Source organism: Peromyscus californicus, unplaced genomic scaffold, assembly GCF_007827085.1.
Source record: "Peromyscus californicus insignis strain IS unplaced genomic scaffold, ASM782708v3 Scaffold_12__1_contigs__length_115047231, whole genome shotgun sequence".
Lineage (NCBI taxonomy): Eukaryota > Metazoa > Chordata > Mammalia > Rodentia > Cricetidae > Peromyscus > Peromyscus californicus.
Window position 1 is genome coordinate 103,136,652 of NW_026294413.1, and position 26,442 is coordinate 103,163,093.

General features: G+C 37.4%; 1 protein-coding gene and 1 pseudogene across 2 annotated transcripts in view; one reads left to right on the plus strand and one right to left on the minus strand.

The window, feature by feature from the left end:
• Znf385d (zinc finger protein 385D) overlaps positions 1 to 26,442 on the minus strand; it is a 957,149-nt gene that overhangs the window by 736,803 nt on the left and 193,904 nt on the right. The window lies entirely within an intron of this gene.
• LOC128107727 (prostaglandin E synthase-like) lies at positions 8,068 to 9,132 on the plus strand (annotated as a pseudogene).

The following is a 26,442-nucleotide window of genomic DNA, read 5'->3' on the forward strand; positions in this document are numbered from 1 at the left end:
TAAACTCTGTTATCTTAAATATTACTCAACAGTGGAACAGCCTAAATAAATCATGGTTCCATTAACTATTACTGTATTCTACACTCATTGAATAGAGAATGGGAACAGCGCATGTTGACTTCTAAGTCCTAGCACTTCAGAAGCTGAGGCAGGAGGACCATCATGAGTTCTATAGAGTTAGCCTCTAGTTCACAAAATAGAAGAAATGTAAAAACATTTTTACATCAGATTTTATGTTTTAATTTAAGAAATGTCAATAATAACTGCTAGCAATATTTGCTTCTTGATCTTTTGTGATATTTGGTGATAAATATGATATTTGGTGAGATTAGAATTGGCTTTTTTTCTTTAGTTTTCTGTATTTTTGAAAATTTTGGATAGAAAACACTTGCTAATTTATTATGAAAAAATAAATCAATGTCTATTAAAGAAATTTGCCAGAAAGGATATTTATATTATGCAAAACAAACAACTCAAGGTTTTCCAAAATAAGGTCATGTTTCAAAGATGGTTGTCACTGGTGAGAACTTCTGACACATCATTTTGCTAAATATATTCGTGTCTATAAGGAAACACTATCTTGCTTGGCCCACATTGCTATCTAGTCACATAAAATACCTTTATCTGCCAACACCTCAGTAGGGGTGCAAATCTAGGAGAATTGTCCTTTCAAGGCTTTGGGATTCATTTGCCACACAGGAGGGCTTTTCTGTTCATGGGGGAAAGTGAATTCAGCAGCAGACAGCATAAATAATTTTGTTCTGAGGCATCAACTCTCAAAGGGAAAAGAAGGTAAAGTGTGTTCACCATGTCACAGACATGTGGGGAACTGAACCCTTAAATAAACATTAGAACTAGGTTCTGACATCATAAAACATGTCAGGTTTTGACAAGAAAACTATACCTTAAATGGCACTGTCCAGTGAAGAATAAAGAAGCATAAACTAGCTTTCCTACCAATATGGTAAGGGTATTTCATTTTAATTATTGAAGTGAAATTTTGCTCATTTGAGTTCCCTTTAGAAAAAGACTCAGTAGTCACACATACACCTTCAGCTTATGTTAATCAATCTGTTCTTGTTGTCTCTCCCTGAACTTTGTGACACTTGAAGAACTTCTAGGACACAGAAAAGGTAGTGGCTCCATTCAACACTTGTCCAGTTTCCATGAAACAGAGTTAAAAACCACAGTTAATAAATGCAGCAATTAAATATTGGTTTGTGCATGTTTTAGTTTTTGGATATTGAGATTAATGCAATCCTACAATTTCAAAGGAATAATTTAAAGATAGCACACATAGCAAATCTCATCTTGGGTAAGTAGTAATCAATATATCTGAGCATGAATTGAGAAAAAAAGAAATATGAAAACAACATAACACCCCCACAACCACCCAATGGGGTGCAGATTACTTCTTAAAATATACTTATTTGGTATTTACAAGTTATTTTAGTGTGTGTGTGGGCACACACACACGTGTGTGTACACCATACCCTCATGTCAAGGTCAGAGGACCATGTGTAAGAGTCAGTTCTCTCCTCTGCCATGTGGGTCCCAGGGATAAAAGTCAGATCATCAGTCTTGCAACAACTGCCTTACCCACTGAGCCACCTCCTGGCCCTAAGACCCACTGAGCCACCTCCTGGCCCCAAGTGAATACTTTTGACAGAAGCCGAAATGTCACTGCCTGTACCAAAGCACTAACTTCTGTCTTTAAGTAAGAGTGCTGAGTTCTTATCTTCTCCAGCCCATGCTAACGCTGACCAAGAAGCCATACTGCTGCTAGCCCCTAAATTCAATGTCTCCAAACAAAATAAGAATCAAGATTTTAGATAGCTATTAAAAGTACATCCATGTCCAAAGCTAGAACAATCAAGGAACATTTAATAACAGATCACTGGATTATAAATCAAAGTATAAAATGAAAATCAGTGACATTTTAAAATGAGAACAAATAGCCCTCTCATATAGCCTTTTCCAAACTTATGTAGATATTTCATTGATGTGGTGATATGGAAAGACAAGGGAAGACTCCTTACCTTTCACATGTTGAGTGTGCTTTATGACTTGCCACCAAACAGTGTAGTTCAAATACTTTGATTTTATATTAATGGCTATGAGGACTTAAGAGACAGAAGAGTCTGTGAGTTCCTAGTTATGAGATGTGTGTGTTTGGTGAATAACTCATCCTTACCTTGATAAAAACCACTCTACATAGTCACAAGAACTATCTTCAAAGCGGTGTATGTCATTTGGCAAGTATACCAAGCTTTCTGAGTGGAAAGAGTTCTCATCAGTAACACCAGAGTTGTCTTCTACAGCTAGTAAGTCAGGTTTCACTGTTTGTTCCATTCCTAACTAACTATTTCCTTGTTCTGTGATCTGCTACCTTGTTAGGATACCAAGAATCTCTATGATCTAAGGCAATGTTCCATGAAGAGAATAGTGGACATATGCTAACAGTAAGCTAAGAAAATAATAGACATATTGTGGGAACTTGTACAAATTACCCACAATATCATAAAATTGTAAGTGACATGCATAATGTACAATAACCTTTTTTATTAATAGTTCCTGCCACTGTAAAACTTAAAAAAAAAACTTAAAAAAATAAACTGCTAGGGATTTGTAAGTCAAGAACACATTTCACACAGACTTACGTTTCTCATAAGTAGCAGTGGCAGCAAGTCAATATTAAGAATTTCTTTTTAAGGCTCAGTCTTAAATGATAGCTTCAACAACAATGCTGTTCAAACTAAAAAATAAACAAAATTTGATCTGGAGATACTTCATGGTGAAATGGTACAAGCCTGTGTGATGGTAGCCAACAATTTAGCAGAAAATAGAATTTACAAGGGCGTTTAGCCAACAGTTGTGACTCTAAGTTTTAACACATGAGAAACTTTGGCTGTTTCAAGACCAATTAGAGGAAATAAAATAAAGCATCAAAATATTTAAATATAAGAAAACCCTGCTTTAAAGAAATAATTCTCTGAGTAATAGTGAATTCCTTGTAGAATCAACTTTATAATGAGAAGTTTCGTTACTTGTTTTAGTGTGGGAGAAACATTCTCGTGTGAGGAAGGGTCAGCAAGGTAGACAGTCTCAGAGGGTCTGTACTTTTGAAAACTTCCTTTGACTGCTTCAATATAACACAAGATGAAAAAATAGTGGTAACTATTTATAAAGAGTCAATTCTATAGCTGCAATAGTATTTACTTTTGAAGAAACTATTCAAGATGTCTTTAAAAATAGAATGATGGTATATAAATCATGAAGAAGTGTCTATCAAGGGAAGTAAGAAAATGCAGTTTCACTGATGTTATGACAGCAGACCATGCATATCTGGGGGGTGCAATTTCCAGTGGCAGTCACCTCACACAGGGTTGTGACAACTCAGAAGAGACTGAAGAGACTATTGATGACTAGAGGGCACCTGGAGGACTGGCAGAGATGCTCTCAAAGCATCCCAGTGGCATCCAGTCGAAATGCACAAAACTAATGGATGAAATGATACAAGCCAATATAGCTAAGTCATGTCCTCATGCTCTTCCTGGTGAACAAAATGAGAAATCCATGATGATTTAGTTCTTCTCTACATTAGGATGTATATGTATGAGTGTTCTCTATACATGCATGCTTATGTTTGTGTGTGCTCAAAATATACTGCAAGAAACCAAATAAAAAATTTTACTAGTGGGTTCTCTTCAAATTTATGAGTGTTTTTTTAAAGCATACTTTCTCTGAGATACATAACACAAACACCCCAATGTGGCATATTACCTTTATTGCTATTATAATGTCATAGTAGTGTTCACATCTTATTACTGCATTTGTAATTGTCCACAATGCCATGATATTCCAACACAGAAAGAACTTTGCATTGAACTTATTCCCCACTAGAGTGCAGTGTAAATTTAAGAATTAAAACTGCAGTACTCAGAAATTTCCCAAACACAAGGCATGCAGATAGCATTACTATATATGTTAATAACTAATAAATAACACAGCTATATATCATTAAATGTCAATTATCTACACATCATCATACAAACACATATGCATGTGTGTATGGTATGGCTAATGAGATATAAGCTCATCTAAATACAGCTTGAAAAATATCAAATATAAAAAAGAAATTGGAGAAAAGTCACAGAAGAGCAGTATCATTTGTCAGGGGTCAGTATATCTTTCTTATTATGTAGCAGATATTGTTTTCAACAGTCTCCAAATAATACTAGCACTTTGGAACCTCAGAAGTAAAATCATTTTAATTAGCTTTATCTTACTTTCATGATGAGGGACATTATCAGAGAGTACATAACATAAATCAAGGACAACAAATTATATTTCACTTAAAGATTACATCCCATTCCATCCATTGAAGCAAAACGTATGACTCCTGATATAGTCCCAGAATTCACAAGGTGTAGAAACTCCTACTGACCATTCAAGAACTCACCCACAAAATGACACCCCTTAGTTTTTTTTAAAAAGCAGTTAAACTGCCAACTAGTACTTATATATTCAAGAACATCTGAAATCACATCTTAAATTGCAACACAATTAGTGATATCTCATGAAGGAGCACTGTGTGATTTCCTCCCACATTCTTGCCTGATGCAGTCCTCTTCTATAATCACACACATTCTCAGGGCTCCCTTGGGAAAACAAGAGCCTGTCTGTCCCTCTGCCACACCAAGGCCTCTTCTGGAGACTCAGGTCAAACATTTTTAAAAGCCTTTTTTAAAGTATTAAATCTTTTCTCCTGTAACCACACCTGCTATCTTTATGCTTTCAGCCAGCTCTACCCCAGTTTATATTTAAAACAGCTTACATAAAACTTAAGTAAGGCTTGTCCCCAAAACTTCCTGCAGACTCAGCAGATAGAGCCTGTTTTGACCTCTACATGGTAAAAAAAAAGGGGGGGGATGGTAAAGATGAATTCCAGCAGACGACTGCAAAACAGCTTGCAAATTCATTTTAACTCATACACTCATCCCCGTACTTAGCCAATTGGAATATTAGCACATCAGCCTTGTCTTCTTACCCGGGAGTTTGAGAAGAAGTTAGACATGGAGATTAGATTGCTTTGTGGTTGTTGTTCGCTGTGACTCAGATCTTGGCTGGGACGTTCAGCACTGTATGCCTGCTTTTCGTTTATTACAAGAGATGGCTCTGCTTTCTCTCCTCCACACACAGGTCTGAAAACCCAGGATGTTATTCCTCATTCCATTGATTCTACTTTTCAAAATTGTGTGTTCCTGCATTGATGACTTCAACTTCTGTATCTAATCTTTCCTTAATATAGACTTTCTCAGGACACTGCCTACACTGTTGCTCCATAGCAAATCTAAGGAACGGCAGTGATTGTTCTTAGATGAATGTCTCCTATCTGTTTTCCTTGTCTTCACCTTAGAAGAGTGGACCAGGCTCTATTCATGATTCAGAAAATCTCCACAGTTGTTTGAGGTGTATTATAAGGCATACCAAATACTACTTCCCTAGGATGCTTAGCCCTCCTCGCTGTGGTGAGCATCTTCTACCATGACTTTTGTGATGCCCACTGTGCAGGAAGCAGACTTCCCATGGTCCACTCTCCTGGAGTATAAGCAGAATGTAAAAAGCTGCTTCTGTCCGAGTACCTGAAAGGTGATGGAGCACCATCTCTGACAATGACTGTGTCACATAGACTGTAATGTCATCTTGTGAGGGGACACTGTACTCTGCTAGCTTTGAAGAAGGAAGCTGCCAAGTTCTGAGATTTCCCACAGAGAGGACCATGTGGTGAGGAGCTTACAGTCACTTCCAGCCAGTCACAAATGAGGCCATGAGTCAGAAACAGCCACTTGAGTGAGGATGTGGTGGTGTCTTCCTAAAGCTAGGTGAAGCTGTGTTTAGAAAGAAGACACAGCTAAAGGACATCTGAATTCTGGATCCTCAGCAATGGTGGATAGTCACCTACAGAATCTTAATTTTCTAATAATTATTTATAGTGATAGATAACAACTGTGCCAGATAACTGCTTTACATGACATTTTAGCAACATGGAAATTGACTGAAATTCTCAAGAAAATGTTCTTGTCAAGAAAAACTACACAAACCACAAAACATTCTTCTTAAGTGGTGTGTTTGTTTGTTTATTTTATTTATTTATTTATTTATTTATTTATTTATTTATTTATTTATTTATTTTGTTGTTGTTGTTTTTCGAGACAGGTTTGTCTGTGTAACTTTGTGCCTTTCCTGGAACTCACTTGCTAGCCCAGGCTGGCCTCGAACTCACAGAGATCCACCTGCCTCTGCCTCCTGAGTGCTAGGATTAAAGGCGTGAGCCACCACCGCCCAGCTTAAGTGGTGTGTTTAAACACCCCAGTGGAGTCCTTGCTCCTGACTTTTAGTAAACCAGAATGCAAAGTGAATTATTCTTTCCTTAGGAATCTCCAGTTTATTCAACCAAGATCCAGCCAGGCAGGCATTACTAATCAATGATTACATCAACTTCCTTTAGCCCATAAGTTTGGGTTTACATGCTCAAGATGTCATTGTAGGATTCAGATACTAGGATTGTTCAGATATGACATCCTAGACTGATGAGTGTGTTTTAAGAAGATCAGTGTATGTGCAGGTATTCTCCTTGTAGTAACACTTCCTGTATCTTCCTGAAGTCTGAGTAAATGTGAACATTTATTAAGTTTAGAACCAAATAATCATAGAACATAAAAAAATGAAAAAAATAAAACAATAATTTTGCTAAACTACAAAGGTTATAACAAGTAAAAAGCAAGGCAGGATGGTAAATTTAAGATAGAAAACAACCACACATACACAGTAGCAGCTTTTTATTTGAAGTACATTTTAGTGAAGATTGATTTCATTTTATTTGTGCTTCTCGTATATATTATATTCAGACAGAATTTTCAGTTGGAGACATGATGAATATAAATGCGGTATAAAAATGCCACTAAATGATGAAAAGTAGATTTATAAATGACACTATGAAAAACTGGGCAGGGGTTATCTTTAAAGGAAGATGCAGATAACCCTAAATAGCACTCCTAAAGTACCCAGAGTGAGGGGCAGAGCAAGACACAAGTTGAGTAAGGTTTTCCACTGATTTCCCCCATACACACACTGATTGAAAAGCTTGTCATGTACCAGCAGATGACTTAAGGAATTTGGAGAAAAGACCCTAGTACCACCTGTAACAGAGCAAAAAGAAAAAGACGTTGAAGAAGGAAGGAAAGATTTGCCTCCATCACTTCTGTCTGCACCCTTGGGTAACACAGCTAGGGGATGCACTTCCCACTTGAGAAAAGGAGAAAATTAAGTCTAGAACATATATACCCCAGGGCAGTATGTGTTTCAGTCTTCCAGGCACGAGCCACTTAGTATCAGTCCAATGGGCAGGAGTATCCCTTCACCAATAGATTCCAAACGTAGATAGCATAGCATGTTATAAGACTTCATTTGCTGAGTTTAGGACAGGATAGTAAGAAGGAAACTTTACTGTGGAACTTTGAGCTAGACTGATAAGACCTAATATTAGACAAATCATAACAACCCTCATCCAGTGGCTTGTCTGTAAATGGAGCCTTGAAACTGCTCTGGTGCTAGGGGAAGGTTAACAGTTCCAATTGATCAGAATTTTGCTTCAGTGAACCTTCCTGTGGCTGGCTGTAGTAGTCTTGGATAGTGACTCCATTTTAGAAATAGGGTCAGTTTGTGACATAATGTGGTGACTTTGGTGGCCACATATATGACATAGGAGCTAAGGGCTGGTCCACCAATGACTACTCTGCCCAGATCCAAGAAGAATTCTATAGTACCTGATGATAGGCCTATAACTAAGGATGAAACATTTAGGCCAATTCCAGGCCCAGGCAGAGACTTGTGGGAAAATGGGACTATATCTGGATATTCTCCTGTTTCTTTCTGAACAAAACACCAGCAAAGTATTGTTGGGAAAGTGGGCTTGGGTTTCCATCCAAGACTCCAGTAGAATATAACACAGCCAGAGCAGGGGCTTAGCACATGGGGACCTGGGTAGTCCCTGGTGTAGAAATAGCAGAACTGAGTATAGGCTCAGAGAAAATAAGCAGCCCTTTTAAACTTTCTCGAAAGACAGGTACAAAAAAATGAGTTTAGAAAACAGAACAAATACAAGATCCTTTGATGCCCACAGGGCCATATGTCTGGAAATATCAGGAACTTCTAAGAAACCATTACTTCACCTCAAAACAGGTGCCAAAAACTGACCAGTCATAAGTGTGGGAAATTTTTCAGACAACTTAAAACAAGGTAACTTGGGAAAATTGAGAGCCACTGAGAAAATGTTTCAGTAGACTAACAAAAATACTTAGCAAAGGTATGGGGAAAATTGTGCAAAAAAACTCAAACAGAAAATCTGGAGATAAAAAAAAATACACAAAGGATGCCCACAGTTTCACTGCCCAGGAGTTTGAGCTCAGGCTAGGTGATCGAGATGCCTTCCCAGGGTGATGAGATGGGAAAGGGCCAGGTCTCCCAGCTTTCCTGCTCTGTAGCTTGTTGCTGGTCCTCAAAATGCATGCTGTCATCACAGGCTACTCTAGACGGCAGCAGGCTCTTGCCAACCCTAAGTGTACCCTGTAATGTGGAGGTCTCCTGTACCTCAGGAGTGACCTAGATGTGGAGCACTGCCTCAGAGTGACCTACCACAATGACATGGAAAATATCAACCCATTCCTCTTCCTGGACTCTGTCTACTCATACCTGGGACCCAACTCTTTGTTTTCCTAGATACATTTCCCCATCATCCTCACAGGCCATATGCTATGCATGGTGGCTTATCTGGGTAAACTGAATCCCTCCATTCACTCCAGAGCTTACATCCTGGCCCAGTACTTCTGTATCTTCATAACCCTGCAGATCCCCTGGGAAGTGGCCTACCATCTGGGACCAGCAGATGAAGGTTCCTCAACCACCACACTGTGGACTGAGAGCCATGGAGGCTTTCTAGAACAGGGATAGTCTCAAATCCTGAATTCCTCAGGGTCAGGGTTCCTGGCCACCTAGGTATATGTATACCTGAGAATTTCTCATTCTTTCCCTCTCTCTCTCTTCCATGTGTCTGTGTATTAGCTTCTTTGGATCTTGGATGAAGTGTCCAATTAGAACCATTTATAGATGAAAAACAAAGAGAGAAAAGAATACATAAAAGCTGAATGTGATAAACAAAAAAGCACCCATAACAAGTGTCCTAGTTAGCCTTAATTGTTAACTTGACAAAACGTAGTCATCTGAGAGGGAAGCCTAGAATTTAGAATTACTTAGATTAGACTACCTTGTGGATAAGTTTGTGATGATTGTCTAGATTCTGAGTTGCTGCAGGAAGGCCCAGTCCACTGTAAGTGGCATTATTCCTAGATGGTTGCACCTGGATTACATAAGCAAGCTAAACATGATCAGCTGAGTGGTCAGGAGAACGATCCAGCACCCAGTGTTTCTCCATGCTTTCTGTCTTGAGTTCCTTCCTTGACTTCACTTGATAGACTGTGACCTGGAAGCATAAACAAAATTAATTCTTTCCTCCTCTAAGTTCCTTTTGGTCTCGGAGTTTGTCACTACAACAGAAAGAAACGAGATCAACAGGGTAGATAACATGGAAGAAAGAGTCAGTGAGCACCAAGGGACCCTGTCTGAAAATAAACAATTGGAGGAGAAAAAAAGAGAAAGGAATGAAGGAAGCTCGTAGCACTTAGAAATGATACTAAAGTTCCGGGAGGAGGAATTCAGAAGCCCAAAGTGGCTGAAACTTGTTTAAAGAAATAATTACACAAGGCTTTCCAAATATGGAACCAAATACCCACATCAAAGGTCTTCAAGCAAATTTCACCCATCCAAATGGTACCAGCTTATATTTAAGCTCTCACAGGCTAATAGTAAGAGAAAACTCTTGGGCTGGAGAGATGGTTCAGTGGTTAAGAGTACTTGCTATGCTTGCAGAGGATCCTGATTTGATTCCCAGCACCTACATGTTGGCTTACAACCACCCATAACTACAGTTCCAGGGAAACAAGTGCCCTGTTCTGCCCTCTACAGGCACTAGACACTCATACACATCAAAAATAAGTAAATAAAGAAGTATTTAGAGAAGAGGGCAGATTTCAAGACCACTAGAGAAAAGGAACTTAGGAAACAGATGGGCATTTCAATTTTTCCAATACAAACCTCAATAGAAACATCGCAGGCCAACAAAGAGTGGTGGGAAACTTGCACAGGACTGAAGGGACAGAAGTGGGAATGCAGAATGCTGCACCCAACACAAGGCTGTGCTTTAGAGAAGAAAATGATCACTTAACAGAAAAAAACAAAACAAAATCAAAATCCACACCTGAAGCTGTAACGTCTACCAGATCAATTTTTACAAGAAGTGATAAAATGAGATCTTCAAATTGAAGGAAAGGATATCCATAAGAAAGAAGAACACATGGAAAGGTATAAATCTTACTGCTAAAATTATATAAACAAATTCAGAAATTCCAATATTGCAAGCAAGATTGCATGAAGCATATATTTGATAAGAAGACTAAGAACAAAAACAATAAATAGTTTGTATGTTAAGTTATTGACAACATACAATGAATGTATATTAAGAAAAATAAAAACATAAGGACACAAAGATTATCATGCTTCTTCAGTTATCAAATCATAAATATATTTATGTACTGTCTATATGTATTAACGTATCATGTATTTCACACAAAAATTTAAACGTTAAAATTAGGAATGAATAAAAATCACTAATTTTGTGTACAGAGTGTGTTTATTGAGTTCCTAATAATACCAAATAAAGAAAAATTCAAAATAAATTTAGTAAATATAACTGTATAGTTCTCTCTTTGAATGTTGCATAGTAATTGAAATGAATTTAGCAAATAGTAAATCTTCGAAGCATTAGTAATTTTTTCACCTTTTTTAGCTTATTTAATTTGATTTTCAACACTAGTTATTTTCATTTTTTTAAGATTTCACTTCAACTTCCTAAAAAAACAAGCTTTATTATATTTTTTTAAGCTTCATTTTGTTAACACATTTAGAAATGTGAGGAACAACACCAAAGTATCTTCCAGGCTGCATATGGGCTTTTATCAGCTCTGAGACCCTGCTAAATTTGAAGATCAGTTTAAGAGGTTCTGATCATGAATTCCCCCACAGTTGTGTTTTACAGATACCAGTCTCTTCAAAGTGTTGACCTTAACATTTCTAGGTGTGAGGTCTCTAGCAAACCCTTCACTCTCTCTGGCTACTCCTACATGCTTAAAACCAGGGAGGGCTACCAATGGCCTCCTCCCAGTGCTATCAACTTCAATGAAATGTAGGGTTTTCTCTTTACAGTAATTTTTAAAACCTATATTTTTTAACGTTAGGTTTAGACATAGTTTTTCGATACTTTTCTCATTTAAATTTCCCACAACCACAGTGGATCTCAAGGCTTTAGCAACGGGGCAGGAGATTGCAGAATGTTACGCTTGATTGACGCCTCAGGATGAAGTTACTTAAGCAATGTCTTGATGGTACAGGACTGAGCAGTGGGCAAGGGGAATGGATAGCCACAAAATTTTTTCATAACAAATCTTTACAGATTTATTGTTTCATGTACCTTTTTAAACATTATGGTAGTGTGTAGTTGACAGCTGTTAAAGGAGTCAGTTGTCTTTAAGAATGTTTTCCCTTGTTGGTCAACCATTGTCCAGTATATGGTCCACACCCATGCCTATACTGGCAGCACTCGTTAGATTCGGTGAGTTATTTAAGAAACAGAGACCGAGAGACAGTGAAATGAAGGAACAGATGAAGTGAAGAGAATGTGGGATACTTTGGATGTAGGAATTAGGAGGAATATGATCAAAATTCAATGTACACAAAATACCCAATTAAAATACTATATCAAAATTGTCTTTTTGTTCATCCTGTTTTAGTGTGAGCTTTGAAGTGTCTTTAAATTAAAAGGTATTTCAAGTAAATATTCCAGAAATAATGGAATTGGCAGAGAATCTGCTAAATACTGAATATTTGTCATAGACCTCAGTTCATATCATCTGTCATCAACCCGACACATCTGTGCTCTACTTTATCTGTTCCCAAATGCCACTGCTGAATATGGGAAGGCCATGGAATATTCAGGAAGCAATTTATAGTTCAACAGTTATCTGGGACAGAAATGGCAAAAAAGAGAACATCTGAGCTAAGTGAGAGAGCAGAAAAGAAAAACGTTCCAATAGCATATCCAATGCCCAGCTCATATTTGAAGAAATGTGGTTGGTTAGGAAACAAGTGTCTCTGCATCCAGAGTGTGAGCCAAGTCCAGTTCCCTGAGCAGAAATCATGGTCACTGCAATGTGTTTTTTAAAGAAAGCACAGTGAAATGCACATGCTGTGAATTCTTCAATATTTGTTATTTTAAATACATTTTTATTTAATCTTTGAGTATTTCATATATGCATACAATGGGTTTTATCAAATCAACCCCTGACTCACTAACCCCCAATTCCTACCAGAAGCACTCGACCATGTCATCCTCCCAAATTCAGAAACTTGTATTTTAACCCACTGAGTCTAATTAGTGTTGACTGTATGTGCAGAGGTATAAGCCCACCCAATGGGCCATGAGCAATCTACCAGGAATCACATCCCAGGAGAAAATTGACTGCTTTTGTAGAAGCAGCCATCAGTTGCCAATAGCTCCTCAGCTAGGGGTAGGGTTTCCTTAGCCTCTCCTCTAAATGCTGGAATTGACTGGTTTTATAGAGTTCAGGTATTAATGGAAGCAGCCATAGAACATTGAGTTCATGTAAGCAATAGCCCAGTCATAATCACCCATTTTTTTTTTCTTAAGCAGGCATTACTCTCCCATGTGAAGGAATCTGAAGGGAAATGCTATTTACATTGTTTTCTGTGTCTAATTAAAGAAAGGGAAGTTGATGATTCTTTTCTTAATTTAATTACATGTTGACCTGAGAATTCTCTTCTTTGTATAAAGAAAAAAAAATCATGCACTAGCATGAAAGAACAGATTTGTAGGATGATTTTAATGGGAGGATGATTTTAATACAACTATTAATACTTTATTATTAAGTGCTCAAATTGGCAGGAAGATGATTAGGACTGTTCTCAGCAAATTCACTCTCTAAAGTATTGTCCCAAACTCAACTTGGATTTACATTCTGGTGGCTTAATTAAGACAGTTGACTTAATGTATGTTGAAGTTAGAAAGTGAGGCTTCACTAGGAATTTCAAAATGAGAAAGATTTCTGAATATCATAAAACCTATTTCTTTCACAGGTCTTCTGTCTCTGCTTCAAGCTTTTCTCCTGGCATCTCAAAAAGTCATAAATGCCTTCCCTGTGTCACAAGATAAGGGTTCCCTACTGCATTATCACAGGAAAGGCCAGGCTTGGATCACTGGTCCACAGGTAGATATATATCACTGTTGCCTTCCCACATGTTAACTTGGAAAAAAAGGTTCTTGTTAATCTGGTAGAAGCTGTTAGGACCAATAGTAATGACATATAATGAGATGTGCTGCCTGAGTCAAAAATCTACAGCTCACATTACAAAACTGGAAAAGGCAAAGGCCAAAGAACTCACCAGTAAACCAAGTTAAATGTGTACTGCTACATTTCATGTAATAAATATAATTAAAATTGCCCTTCAAAAAAAGGAAATCTCAAATGTTTTCATATCTATTCTTATTTTCTGAGATACAACAAAGATATCCATCTTGACAGCACTTGTAATTTATAATCAATTCCTTAAATGACATTTGCAACATGTTGTATATCATTGAAACACCCTAATAGCACTATAAATCTAATCCACAAAATACTGACAATGAGGTAGGTAATGTAATTACCTCCAATTACAGGTGAGGCAAACTCAGACATGTAACTCAGCCTTGAACTCAACTCTGGGTCTTGAGTCAGAATCCATACTGGAACAAGTAACAAGAACATGCTATAACCTATTATGCAAAATTGTAGAAGGCAAACGGAAATTCTGCAAGAAGCACACAGCCATTCTTAACTGAAATTGCCTCATTTCTTGCTTCAGTATAATTTTCCTAGCTACTATTTTTAACTGTCATCATGTAGCCTGGAAATATACCACAGTCATTTATTTAATTGAAGTCTATTAAAATAAGAGTGCTAAGTGCTAATCAACTCCATGTGCTTTTCAATTAGCTGGTAATCCATATCTATTTCTCAAGTTTGTGCTAATTAATTGACACTTTGAATGGACTGAACTATTTAAGATTATAATTTATGAAAATTAGCACACAAAATATAAAAACTCACAAAGTGATTAATTTCTCTTTCTCCTTATATCTCCACCCTGCCCAAGGTCTCCTCCCCTTCAGCTGTCAGGTTGCAGAATACTTCATGGTACTAGGACCCTAGAATGAAGAAGACACATTCTTGAACGAGCCTGAAACCCTGAATCCACATGGAAGAAAGTTATCCATTTAACTTCCCCCTGAGGAATAATAATTTGTATTGCATCCTTTCCTGGACATTTAGAATTGTTAAATTGTTTGCCATTGTTATATTAATTCAGATTTATTAGGGCAATATATTAAACTCCTGGTTTTATTAATTATAACAATGGTTTAAGGTAGCAACCCAAATTTCAAACAGTATCAGATAAGAGTACAGACAGGATCACAGAGGAATCATGGAAGTAGAAAAGCCCTCAGAATAGACACCTAATTTTTGACCTGTGCACTCTATGTAGGGGAAATAATAAATTCTTTTACCAAGAGATTTGTTGTTTCCTAAGACAAGGTTAGTAGAACCATGGAGAGAAGCTTGAAGCAGAGATGGAAGACCCATGGGAAATGAAACACAGTTTCCCACTAGTTCCTGTACACAAAGCCTGTTTCTTCATCAAGGGGACGGTACAGACTCTGCTACATGTTTTGAGCAGAGTTTTTATGTGCGTGGATGTGTCTATATACAAATGTATTCACATATATTTCAATATACGCAAATGTCTTGGGAGGGATATTTTCATTGAAAGATAAATTTATTTTGCTCATAGGTATTTGTTTCATTTCTTCTCCCCAGAGACCGTGTAGTTTATAACTTTGAAACACTGGTTTCAAAAAGAAAACATATAACAAGAAAGGCATTAGAAAACCTCTAGCTGTGCTAATGATGAATGAAGTATGGACATAGATGTAGGGAATGTCTTAACACGAAGCCAAATAAGCCTCTAGGCTTAGCAGCAAGCCCACAAACTACAATCTCCTTGCAATAACAACACAAACCCTTTCCTAATATGCACAAAACTGATAATTTTGGTGGTTAAAAAATGTCTATACTTGCCGGGTGGTGGTGGCGCACGCCTTTAATCCCAGCACTTGGGAGGCAGAGCCAGGCGGATCTCAGTGAGTTCAAGGCCAGCCTGGGCTACCAAGTGAGTACCAGGAAAGGCGCAAAGCTAAACAGAGAAACCCTGTCTCGAAAAACCAAAAAAAAAAAAAAAATGTCTATACTTTAACCATTGAAATGTGTGTCCTGTAGGATTCCATTTTTGCACACTCAAACATTAAACTGAATCCATTATTACTATTGATCTATTTTTGCCTTCAGCTGTGTCTACATGTATTCTGGTTGCTTTTGTTGTTATTGTTTATTGTGGTTAACTTGACACAAGCTGGGGTTTTCTGAGAAGAGGGAACCACAATTAAGAAAGTGCCTCTATAAGACTGGCCTGTTAGCAAGCCTGTGGGGAATTTTCATAATTAGTGATTGATATGGGAGGGTCTAAACCATTATGAGCAATGTCTACCCAGGATAAGTGGTCATGGGGCGTATAATGAAGCAGGATAAGCAAACCATGGGGAGTAAGCCAGTAGGCAGCATTCCTTCATGGCTTCTGCTTCAGTTCCTCCCTACAGGTTTCTTCATGGTTGAGTTCTTCCATTGAATTCCATCAACAATGGAGTGTGACCTGACAGTTGCAAGTTAAAATAAACCCTTTCCTTCCCAGGTCCCTCTGGATGGTGTTTTATAACAGCAATAAAAACCCTAAGAGGGAAATTAGTACCAAGAACATTATTGTGACAGAGCTGACCATGTGTTGTGGGGAGGATTATGGTGGCATTTTAACTTTGGACTGGAAAAGCCAGGGAGTACTCAGAGCTCAATTGGCTGTTCTATGGAGCTTGGAAGATAAGAGTATTGGAGTAATGCAGACAATGGAGGTCTGACATGTGAATTTTCAGATGGAAGTTTGGGAGTCCCTTAAAAGGTCTATGGCACTGTCTGTTATATTGTATTAAAAATCTATGTTTCTGGTCAGCTAGGGCTGAAAAATCAGCTGTGATTAAGACACTGGTATCATTGAGGCAAATCTTCTGGAAAGCGTTTTCTTATCATGAACACACAAACTTCTGTGGTCCAGTGGCAGCCAAGGTTATATCTCAGGCTCACAGTAAAAACTTGGCAATGTTTAAAACCAGGTGATATTGGTTTTAAAAGCATCAGAGAGTCATGGAGATCACTATGTGTCATGGTCAAGGGACCTGAAGAGAGCTCAGAAGACACTACTAGTGAAAGTGCATGCAGTTGTAGCAAAAACACTATTATTTTGGGGATGCCAGTACCATGGACCACACTGTGTCACACAGCAGTGGGTGTGAGTGAAGCAGGCATGAGTCTAGGTGACAATCTGGGTGTGCTGATAGAGAAACGGAGCCCTTTGAAAGATCATGGATGAATTACAGATTTCCAATGTTGAGCATTTCACACTGTTCAATTTTAGTTTTACTTTGATCTGATCTTAACTGTACCCTGGCTCTTCTGTTTTGAAATAAGAAGCATGTAACTTTCTTTTATTTTACAGGAGCCTACACTTAAGAGACATTGGAATTTAAGAGAGGCTCTTTATATTTTAGAGAGGCTTTGAACTTTGCAAAAATATTTTGGAAGTTTTAAAGAAACTAAACTTTTAACATCTTAGAATTTTAAAGACTGCGGGCTTTTTAAATTTTGAAATGCTTTATGTTGTATTATTGATATTAATATGAGATCCAGGAGATAACCAAGAAAGGATAGTTTATAGTTGAAAAGTGATATCATTATATATCAGGTTGACAGGGAATCAATTATCTTTTATTTTTTGTTAACTTTATGTGGGCTACAGTTATTGGTGTAATGCCTCCATAAGATTGGTCTGTAGGCAAGTCTATGGAGTGCTTTCTTGATTAATGATGGATATAAAAGAGCCTAGCCCACTGTGTGTGGTTTCACCCTTGTGAAGGTGGTCCTGGGGTGTTTAAGAAAGCAGAATGAGTAAGCCAGGGGGAATAAGCCAATAAGCAGCATTCCGTAAGGGTCTCTGCCTCAGTTTCCTACCATTTGAGTTCTTGTCTTGACTTCCCTCAGAGATAAAATACACCCTTTTATTCCCTTATTGCTTTAGTCATGGTGTTTATCACAGCAATATAATCCCTAGGTAAGACAATATGGTAGTGTAGAGATCTGTCAGACTTCTAATATCCTGATGTGGGAACTATTTATAATGAATCAACCTATATCTGAGTATGAAACATATCTCTATTTCATATATATACATGTATATATATATATATATATATATATATATATATATATATATATATATATATGGATATCTGAAGTAACTGATACACCAGCCACTAGAGCCATCTCATCTGTGCTTCTGAGGAAAATGCCCAGAAAAATTATCTAAGGCAAGATCAACTCATACTTAAGATTAACTACAAGGACATCAGGATAGCTTATACTCAATCAATATGTGAGATCTTATGGAAACACTGATTACAAGATCTAAGCTAATTCATAGCACTGTATTGAAACTTCTTTTTGGTGGTAGAAGTGATAATGGATGTGTCCTTTTAACCAACAATATGGGAACTAAAAATAGTAAGGGAGGGAAGAAAGGCGAGAGTTAAAATTTATTGGGTAAAGTTACATTGTTTTCAGATTTATAGAGCTCCAAACAATCTATAATGGTGACGCACTAAAGAGTTCAGGGAGCGACTCCTTATTTAGATAGGTATAGTATAAGAATACAGGTCTTTATGTTCTTGGTTATCATCAAAAGTCTTATATCTGGAAACTTGTTCTGTATATGTCTCTTTAGGTCATTTTAATGAGCCACATTTAAATAGGTCAATGTCATTTCGCTTGGCAATTAACAGCAGCAGTTAGCAAACACAGATATAGAGTTAAAGAGATGATTTCAGGTTGCCTTAGATCCTGTGTCAAGAGTCCTGTTGTTTGCTCACCAGACACAGGTACTGTCTTCTAAGTGGTATTTAGAATCCTGACCCTGCGGACAGAGCTGTCTCCATGCTCACTCTCATCTGCCATCTGCTATTTTTCACTAACACTAACACTTATTTGCCCTGATGTGTTTGTGTTATTTGGAAAATGAACACTTACCAATTAAATTCAACAATAAAAATGGCCCAGTGGGTGTAATGAAGCAATAAAAGCAATATTCTTGCTAAGTGTCACCATCACAGTTTGAGATTCTAAATTGCTGCTGAGAAGCAATTTCTAAAACAATTACTTATGGGCAAATATATTAATAATATTCAAAGGCAGTCAAAGTTGAAAATCAAACCTATAAGAATGGAAGTCTAAATTTAAAACTGACATTCTGTCTATGCACAGGTACCAGACCTGGGTTTGTGTGTAGTAGTGTATTTTAATTACTTAAGATTTTAACCCCCTGAGGATAGCTGCATTTAAAAGCTATGGTAAACAGATGTCTTATGGATAATTTTTTCTTGGTTTCTTTTAAATCCATATGTTAGTAAACTTAATTTGATTTTACAGAAGGAAGAAATTCTTTATAAAGTATCTAGAAGCAGTTCTTGGAAATACATTGTGTGAAAGGATTTGCTGAAGCTACTCATCATATGGCGAGCAGCCAAAAGTATATAAAGCAGTTAATAAGATCACAAGCCCTAATGGCCAGGGCTATTACAAAAGAAGGTATTTTAAGTAATATACAACAAGTTCCCCAAAACCTTTTGAAATATTCTAGTACTGGAATAAAAGTAAATAATGAGTAAAATCAACCTTTGTGGATCATCTTGTATTTCTCCAGCATTTCTTCACAATGATAACAAGCCTTGTTTTAAGCACAGTCTTAGACATAAACTCTTGTCTCTCTGTCCCAAATGGCTTTAAAATCTTGCAAGTTAGTTTATAAATTAAGGTGGTTGAAAATTATCCTCAGTAGCTGGAAAGATGGCTTTGTGGTTATGAGCACTTGATGTTCTTGCAAAAGACCCAAGCTTAGTTCCTGACACCAGTGTTGGGCGGCTCATAACTGTCTATATAACTCCAGCTCAAGGATCAGATACCCTCCTCTGGCCCCTGTAGGCAACTCATGTGCTATACACACACAGACATACAGACACATGTGCATATATGCACGTGTACTCACACAATTAAAAAAAACTATTATGGCCATTTATAAAAAATGCTTTGTGAGTTTTAAATTTTTAGGTCTTCTCAAAATACAAGGTTTCCATCCTTGGATTCAATCTTTCATAGTAGTTGTCTATCAGTGTGGTGGTTTGTATGAAAATAGCCCCATTGACTAACAGGGAGTGGCATTATTGAAGGTGTGGCCTTTATGGAGTAAGTATAGCCTTGATGGAAGAAGTGTGCCACAGGGGTGAGCTTTGATGTTTTAGAAGCTCAAGCCAGGCCCAGTGTCACTCTCTCTCTCTCTTCCGGATGCCTGCCGATCCAGATGTAGAACTTTCAGCTACTTCTCCAGCACCATGTCTGTGTACCACCATGCTTCCCACAATGACAATAATGGACAAAACTTCTGAACCTATACGTCAGCCTCAAATAAATGTTTTCCTTCATAAGGGTTGGTGTTGTCACATTGTTTCTTCACAGCAATAAAACCCTGACTAAGACAATCAGATATGTCTAACCTTAAAGAAATTGGCAGTAATTATTTTAGTTGTTGATTTAACAGTGAATTATGCTTAATGCAGTACTCCACTTTTCTTTACAGACATAGTGAGTTGCTTGAGATATCACTATTTAAGTTAATTATTATTGACCTAGTTAAATACATGTATGTAGGATTCTTAATGACATGTTAAGAACATTTGGTGTAATAAACAATCAGAGATGTTCCTTGAATTTTATTATTTTATAGAATTCATTCAAGCCAAAGAACATAGACCACATGAGTATTTTCTTTTAATTCAGCTTTACTGTTTAGCCTTAAAACCGATGGAGTCATTTTTCAAATAAATAAGAAAAACTAATAATTAATTATTTTGAAAAAACATTATGATTAAAATAAAAGACAGCATTAAAAATATTTCAGTGAATCCCTAAAATGATATAGACCTTTCAATTGAAGCACTTAAAATATTATATATGCTGAGAAACACAAAAGAATTTACTGATTTTTTTTATTGCAGATATTTTTAGAATAACCCTAAAGTGTCTAAATCTGAAAGAAATCCATAGGGATTTCCAGCTCCATCTGCTAATGAAGAAACTTACCCAGTCCATCATGTGTACTACATGGTGTGAGGATAATATGATCAAAATGTAATTGCCTCTTCCCAGCTACCTTCACCCCATGTGATTCTCCATCATAATCATAATGCAATGATTCATCTGAGTATGTCAATCACAAGCCCTGTCCCTGACTTGGACCCTAAGCTAGGGATATGACTCTAATATTGGACTAAAGGGCTTATACAATATACAATGTTCTGACTGATGCTCATATGCCCTGAGTTGGTTGCCATTCCCTAGATTGCAAACTATAAGGCAATGGTGGGGTTGTACTCACAAGGGCCACCACTTCCCACAGTGGGAAGAAATCCTAGTGTAGGAAGGAATCTCCAACAGTGTTCCAGCATTTCTCAACTAGTATCTTCATCTTCTTATGCAGGTTGCTGTATGGTATTCCTCAACAATGAATTGGATACTATCAGACCAATAGTGTTGATAATAATGCTGTGACTCCTGAGGCTAGATCATGAGACTATCAATTCTGAGGCAAACCAGCAGCCATACTAGAGTTGGGGGTACTTGAGCAAGCCTAGATGTGGAAACCACTTTGCAAGTGGATCTGTTTATTTTAGTCAGTTCATTTACGACCCCTGTGCATCCAGGACTCTAAGAAGATGCAGGTGGAATCTGGATCTCTGAAATTGAAATAACTGCCATTTAGAGATATCCTAATGAACCAGCCCTGTGGTAATGGCTGAAGAGCTTCCTCTATTTTTTACCCATTTTTCCAGATATGTTTACATTTTTACCATTAAACTATACTAAATGTGCAAATGATTTGACAACTCACAAAACTGTATTTTATACACCATTGAATGTAACATTGTTGTCCAAGTTCCTTCCTCCATGACTCTACAATCCATTTCTACACACTTTGGTCAAGTATGGTCTCAGACAGGGTAGGAGTGACTGTTTTCATTACTCCCCATTCAAAGGGAACTATATGTTATCTGATTTTAATTCTGATTGTTAAGATAGTCACATTAATATACATGTTACTTATATATACTTTCTACCTCACTCACATTCAAGAAGCCCCTTACGTCATGTCCTGTCTACCTTCTACATTTCCTCCAAGGCAACATTAACTATTCAGTCACTTTGATTATTTAAAATTTCAACCAAAGCCTAACTCAAGCCTTTCATGATTAATTCTTTATGAATTAAAATTGATTCTTCTTCCCAATTGATCATGAAATTTTGAGAGCAATCATTCAAGATTAGTCACTTTTTTTGTATATTATTTTTCTACCATAAGGTAAGACAGTAGTATACCAATTTTGACTTAAAGAAAATCATTAAAATTTTGGATAACCCAATTATACTGTACTACATTCATTAAAATTATTATGTAAAGTATTAACAGTTACTACACAGGGAACCTGAAATGAGTGAGGACAAATTAGTTTGAATAAAATTTGAATAAAACAAGGTCAGACAGAACTATTTACTGTTGGGCATCTCAAAATATTTAACATGTAGGTTTTAATTGTTACTCAGAAATAAAGAATATAAAATGCAGGCCCTATTTGATAAAAATAGAAATATTTGATTCAAATAAGAAAATCCTCCTCCCACAGGATGGTATGTGTATAAAAAGTATTTATGTAAAAAGTATTTGATATCATGAGCCCTTAGGGAAGTGCAATTGAAATTGTGATGTGATTTGTATAACATCAGTGAGAGTGAGAATGGCTGAAAATTGAAATAAAACACCAACAATGTTAAGTACTCATGGTGATGTGCAGCAATTGGAGTTTATCCATTGCTGATAGGAATATAAAATTATATACTATATTTGGAAAACAGTTTGCAGGTTCTTATAAAATCAAGTATTGCCTTACAATCACACAGCTCCTGGGTACTTATTTCAGATGAATAAAAACCTATATTCATGCAAAAACCTGTTCATGAATGTTTTTGCAGCCTATATTTATAATCAGTCAAAATTGGGAAAAGTTCAAGTATACCTCAACAGGTGAACAGATATGTGAATATGGTAACCATCTCAGAAAATAAGAAATCAACTGAGGCTCAGCAACTTGGAAGGATCCCAAGAACATTCCCTGAATTCAAGCTACTGCTAAAGGTACACCCCTCTGTGTGGTTCTATTTATATTACACTCTGGAAGTGTCACAAAACTAGCCACTTCACCGGCTCTGACTGCAAGTGACAGCTGCTGTCACTCTGTACCAATGGCAGCATCTAGGCTGGATTTACAGGGGAGAGCTGCATCTGTCCTATTTCTGGCACAGAGCATTTGGCAATATTGTCCAGGCCTGACTCTTTAACCCTGGTCCAGGCACGTGGCTGAGGTTGCAGTATGTTGGGTAATGGTGTATTTGCCATAAACTAAACTTAGGAAGACAGGACACTGCCCTCCTTGTCTTCATCTGCATTGCAAAGCTTCAGTCCCTGAGATTATGAAAGTGGAAACACTGTGGGAGACAGAGATGCTGCCAACCATTGGGATAAATCTTGTGTGGACAGTGCCTCCTATTCATGGAGCCTCCTATCTCATGCAGCCTCAACTCTGGTTGGTTAGATGTGTGCTTGAAGGGTCTTTCCTGACTCTAGCCTTTATTTTCACTCTCTAACTGGGTTTTTTTTTTATAAAGATTTCAAACTTTGAAGAAGCCCTTTTATAATTTTCTTTCTAAATGGATTATACTTCTGATGGCACAGTTATCCTTTCCAACTCCAGTTCATACAAGCTTTTTATTTCTGTATTTTCTAACAAATATTTTAGAGTTTCATGCATTATATTTGTCATCTTTCTTAGTGACTGTTCTATTACTATGAAGAGACATCATGACCAAGGTAACTCTTACAAAAGAAGGCATTTGATTGGGAACTTGTTGAGAGCTTAGAGGGTTAGTCCATCATCATTATGACAGAGAGTCTGGTGGCAGGCAGGCAACCATGGTGCTAGAGAAGTAGCTGAGAACTACATCCTGATTCACAGGAATCAGGAAAGACAGAGAGAGCGGGAGAGAGGGGGAGCAAGCAAGAAAGACTAGGCTTGGCAAGGGTTTTTGAAACCTGTAAGCCCACCCCAAGAACATATCTCCTCCACCAAATACATGTCTCCTAATCTTTCGCAGACAGTTCATCAACTGAGGAATATACATGCAAATATATGAGTGTATGGGGGCCATTTTCATTAAAATCACCACATTTCACTCCTTGGCCCCCATAGACTTACAGCAATGTCATAATGCAAAATGTATTTAATCCACTTTCAAAAGTTCCCATAGTCTATCACAGTTTCAGCACTGTTTCTTCTGAGACTCAAGGCAATTTCTTAATTGTAACCCTTTGTACAATCAAAATGAAAATGCAGATCATATATGTCTAACATACAGAATATGCATTATCATTCCAAATGGGAGGAAAGGGAGCACAGTGAGGAAATACTGGGCCAAAGCAAGACTGAAAACAAGCTGAGCTATCTCCAAACTCTGAGGCTCCACATCTGATGCCAAAGTGCTGCTCAGATCTCCAACTTCTTTCAGTTTTGTTGACTCTGACACACTTCTTTCTCTTGGCTGATTCCACACCCTACTGACAGCTCTTCTTGCCAGGTATTCCAGGGATCTGGCATCTCCAATATCTTAGGATACCCAATGCAATCTAGGCTTCACCTTCATAGTTTCATGCAATGATCTCTTTGAGCCTCCAGGCAGAGACTGCTCTACCAAACACCTGGTCTCAGTGCCTTTCCTTAACCATGGAGAAAGATTTCACAACCCCTATCCTGTATCTATATTGGCTCTAAATTCAGAACCAAATGGCAGAAGCTCCAAGTTCATCTACTTGCTTGGTCTGGCCCCAGGCCCTTTCCTGTTATTACATTTGCATAGCTTTCTGTTCTTGTTTAGGCCTAGGAAATCCCTCAGGCTACAGGAATAGCTAGGTGGGGTCTTGCCCTGAGGGTACTACCCCCTTTATTCCATTTAGTATCAGGCTTTTCTTTCAACTGTTTGTTTTCTTGAGCACAAGGCTTGGCTCCAACATTACAGTTTGTAGTACAGTGTTCCTTTTCTCCTCTTGTATTTCTCTTTGTCCCCCTCACTCCTTTTCATTGTAGATATGCATGAATGTGATCACTAATAACCACGTGACACAGGCAATACTAGGCTGTTTTAAAATCTTCTCTGCCAGTTAATCCAAAACTCAGTTTAGCCTATGGATGATTATTCAGACAAGGGCAGAATGCAGCTATAGTCTTTGCTAAAATACCACAAGAATAGTCTGTAGCCCAGCTACTAATATTAATATGTTCCTCTCTGAAGCCTTTTGAGCCAGACCTCCATAATTCAAATCACTATGAACACTATTGTCTTCTGTGTTCCTACTAGAATGGCCAATCAAGCCCCAATTAAAGCATTCAACCACTTATCTGGTGTAAAGTTCCAAAGTCTTTCATATTACTTCAAATAACAGAATGGTCAGGCCTGTCACAGCAACACCTCAGCCCTGGTACCAACTTCTGTCTTAGTCACTGTTCTGTTGTAAAGAAGTGCCATGACAAAGACAACTCTTATAAAAGAAAGCACTTAACTGGGGGCTGGCTTATAGCTTCAGAGGACTCGTCCATCATCATCATGGCTGGGAGCGTGGCAGCAGGCAGGCATGATGCTGGGGGAATAGCTGAGAGCTATATTCTGATTCACAGGCAGCAAGCAGAAGGAAACACATACTGGGATTTTCATGAGCTTCAGAAACCTCAAAGCACACCTCCAATAACACATCTCTTCCAGCGAGAATACACCTCAGGTTAACCTCTGCCTTACTATTTTATATGACCTGGGTCTGCTGGGAGAAGAACTTCCATATTTACTTTTGGTGGAAATAGTTTAACTGTACTTGGCTTTCTTTTTCAAAGTTGTAGATAAAATCTACTTGACCACTACTTTTTTATTACCTGCGTTATAAATTCTACCTTCATTGTTTTATGTCAAAAACAAAACAACTATGGTGTTCATATTTATTTTCACATAACTGTTATTCTAATGTTTTAAAGATTTCTCATTTATCTCTCATTTTTTTAAAGATGTACAACATGGTTTCCATTCAACCTTTTTCATTTTGAGTTGAAATTCTTGATCAGTAGTCGATAAACAATGGACAGTATTTCTTGGCTTTTAAAACATTTTTTACTGTAGACTATGTCTTCTCTACTTCTGGGATATAATTACACATGTGCTAAAGTTTTCCAAGGCAAATCATGTCTCCAACTTTATCTTTTTCATTTCACATTTTCGTTTCAGTTCAGCCATCTCAATGAATACTCATTTTAGTGCTACAAATTGATGTTGACGTACTTTTGCATCCCAGTGATTTTTTTTCTGAAATGCTATGCCATATCCTTTAGTTTTCAACATATTATTATTTAATATCTCTACTGTCTGAGCACAAACTTGTGCATGGTGGCCTTTTCTCTTATTTTTTTTTCTAACGTGCTTGAATTTCATATTGAATTTGAAAATTACACATAAAAACTACTGACAGTGTACAAAAGATGTGGGGTTTTTTTTTTGTTTTTCCAGTGTGAATGCATTATTTTTCTTCTGGGCTTCAACTGGAACTTGGAAATCTCCCTTAGTTCTTCAGCGAGCACCCATGTCTGTCTCAAACGATCTCACAGAACCTCAGACTCTGTGTGCCCACATCTGCTCTGTCTCTGAGATTCATGACCCTGTATTAGGACTAGAATATGGCCTGACAAACAAAATGGAGTAAAACCTAATTTCCTTTTTCTGACACCTTGCGACCAAAATACCACCTTCCTTAACACTTGTCCAACTTCACACACTTCTGTTGCTAAGACTATCTACTTTT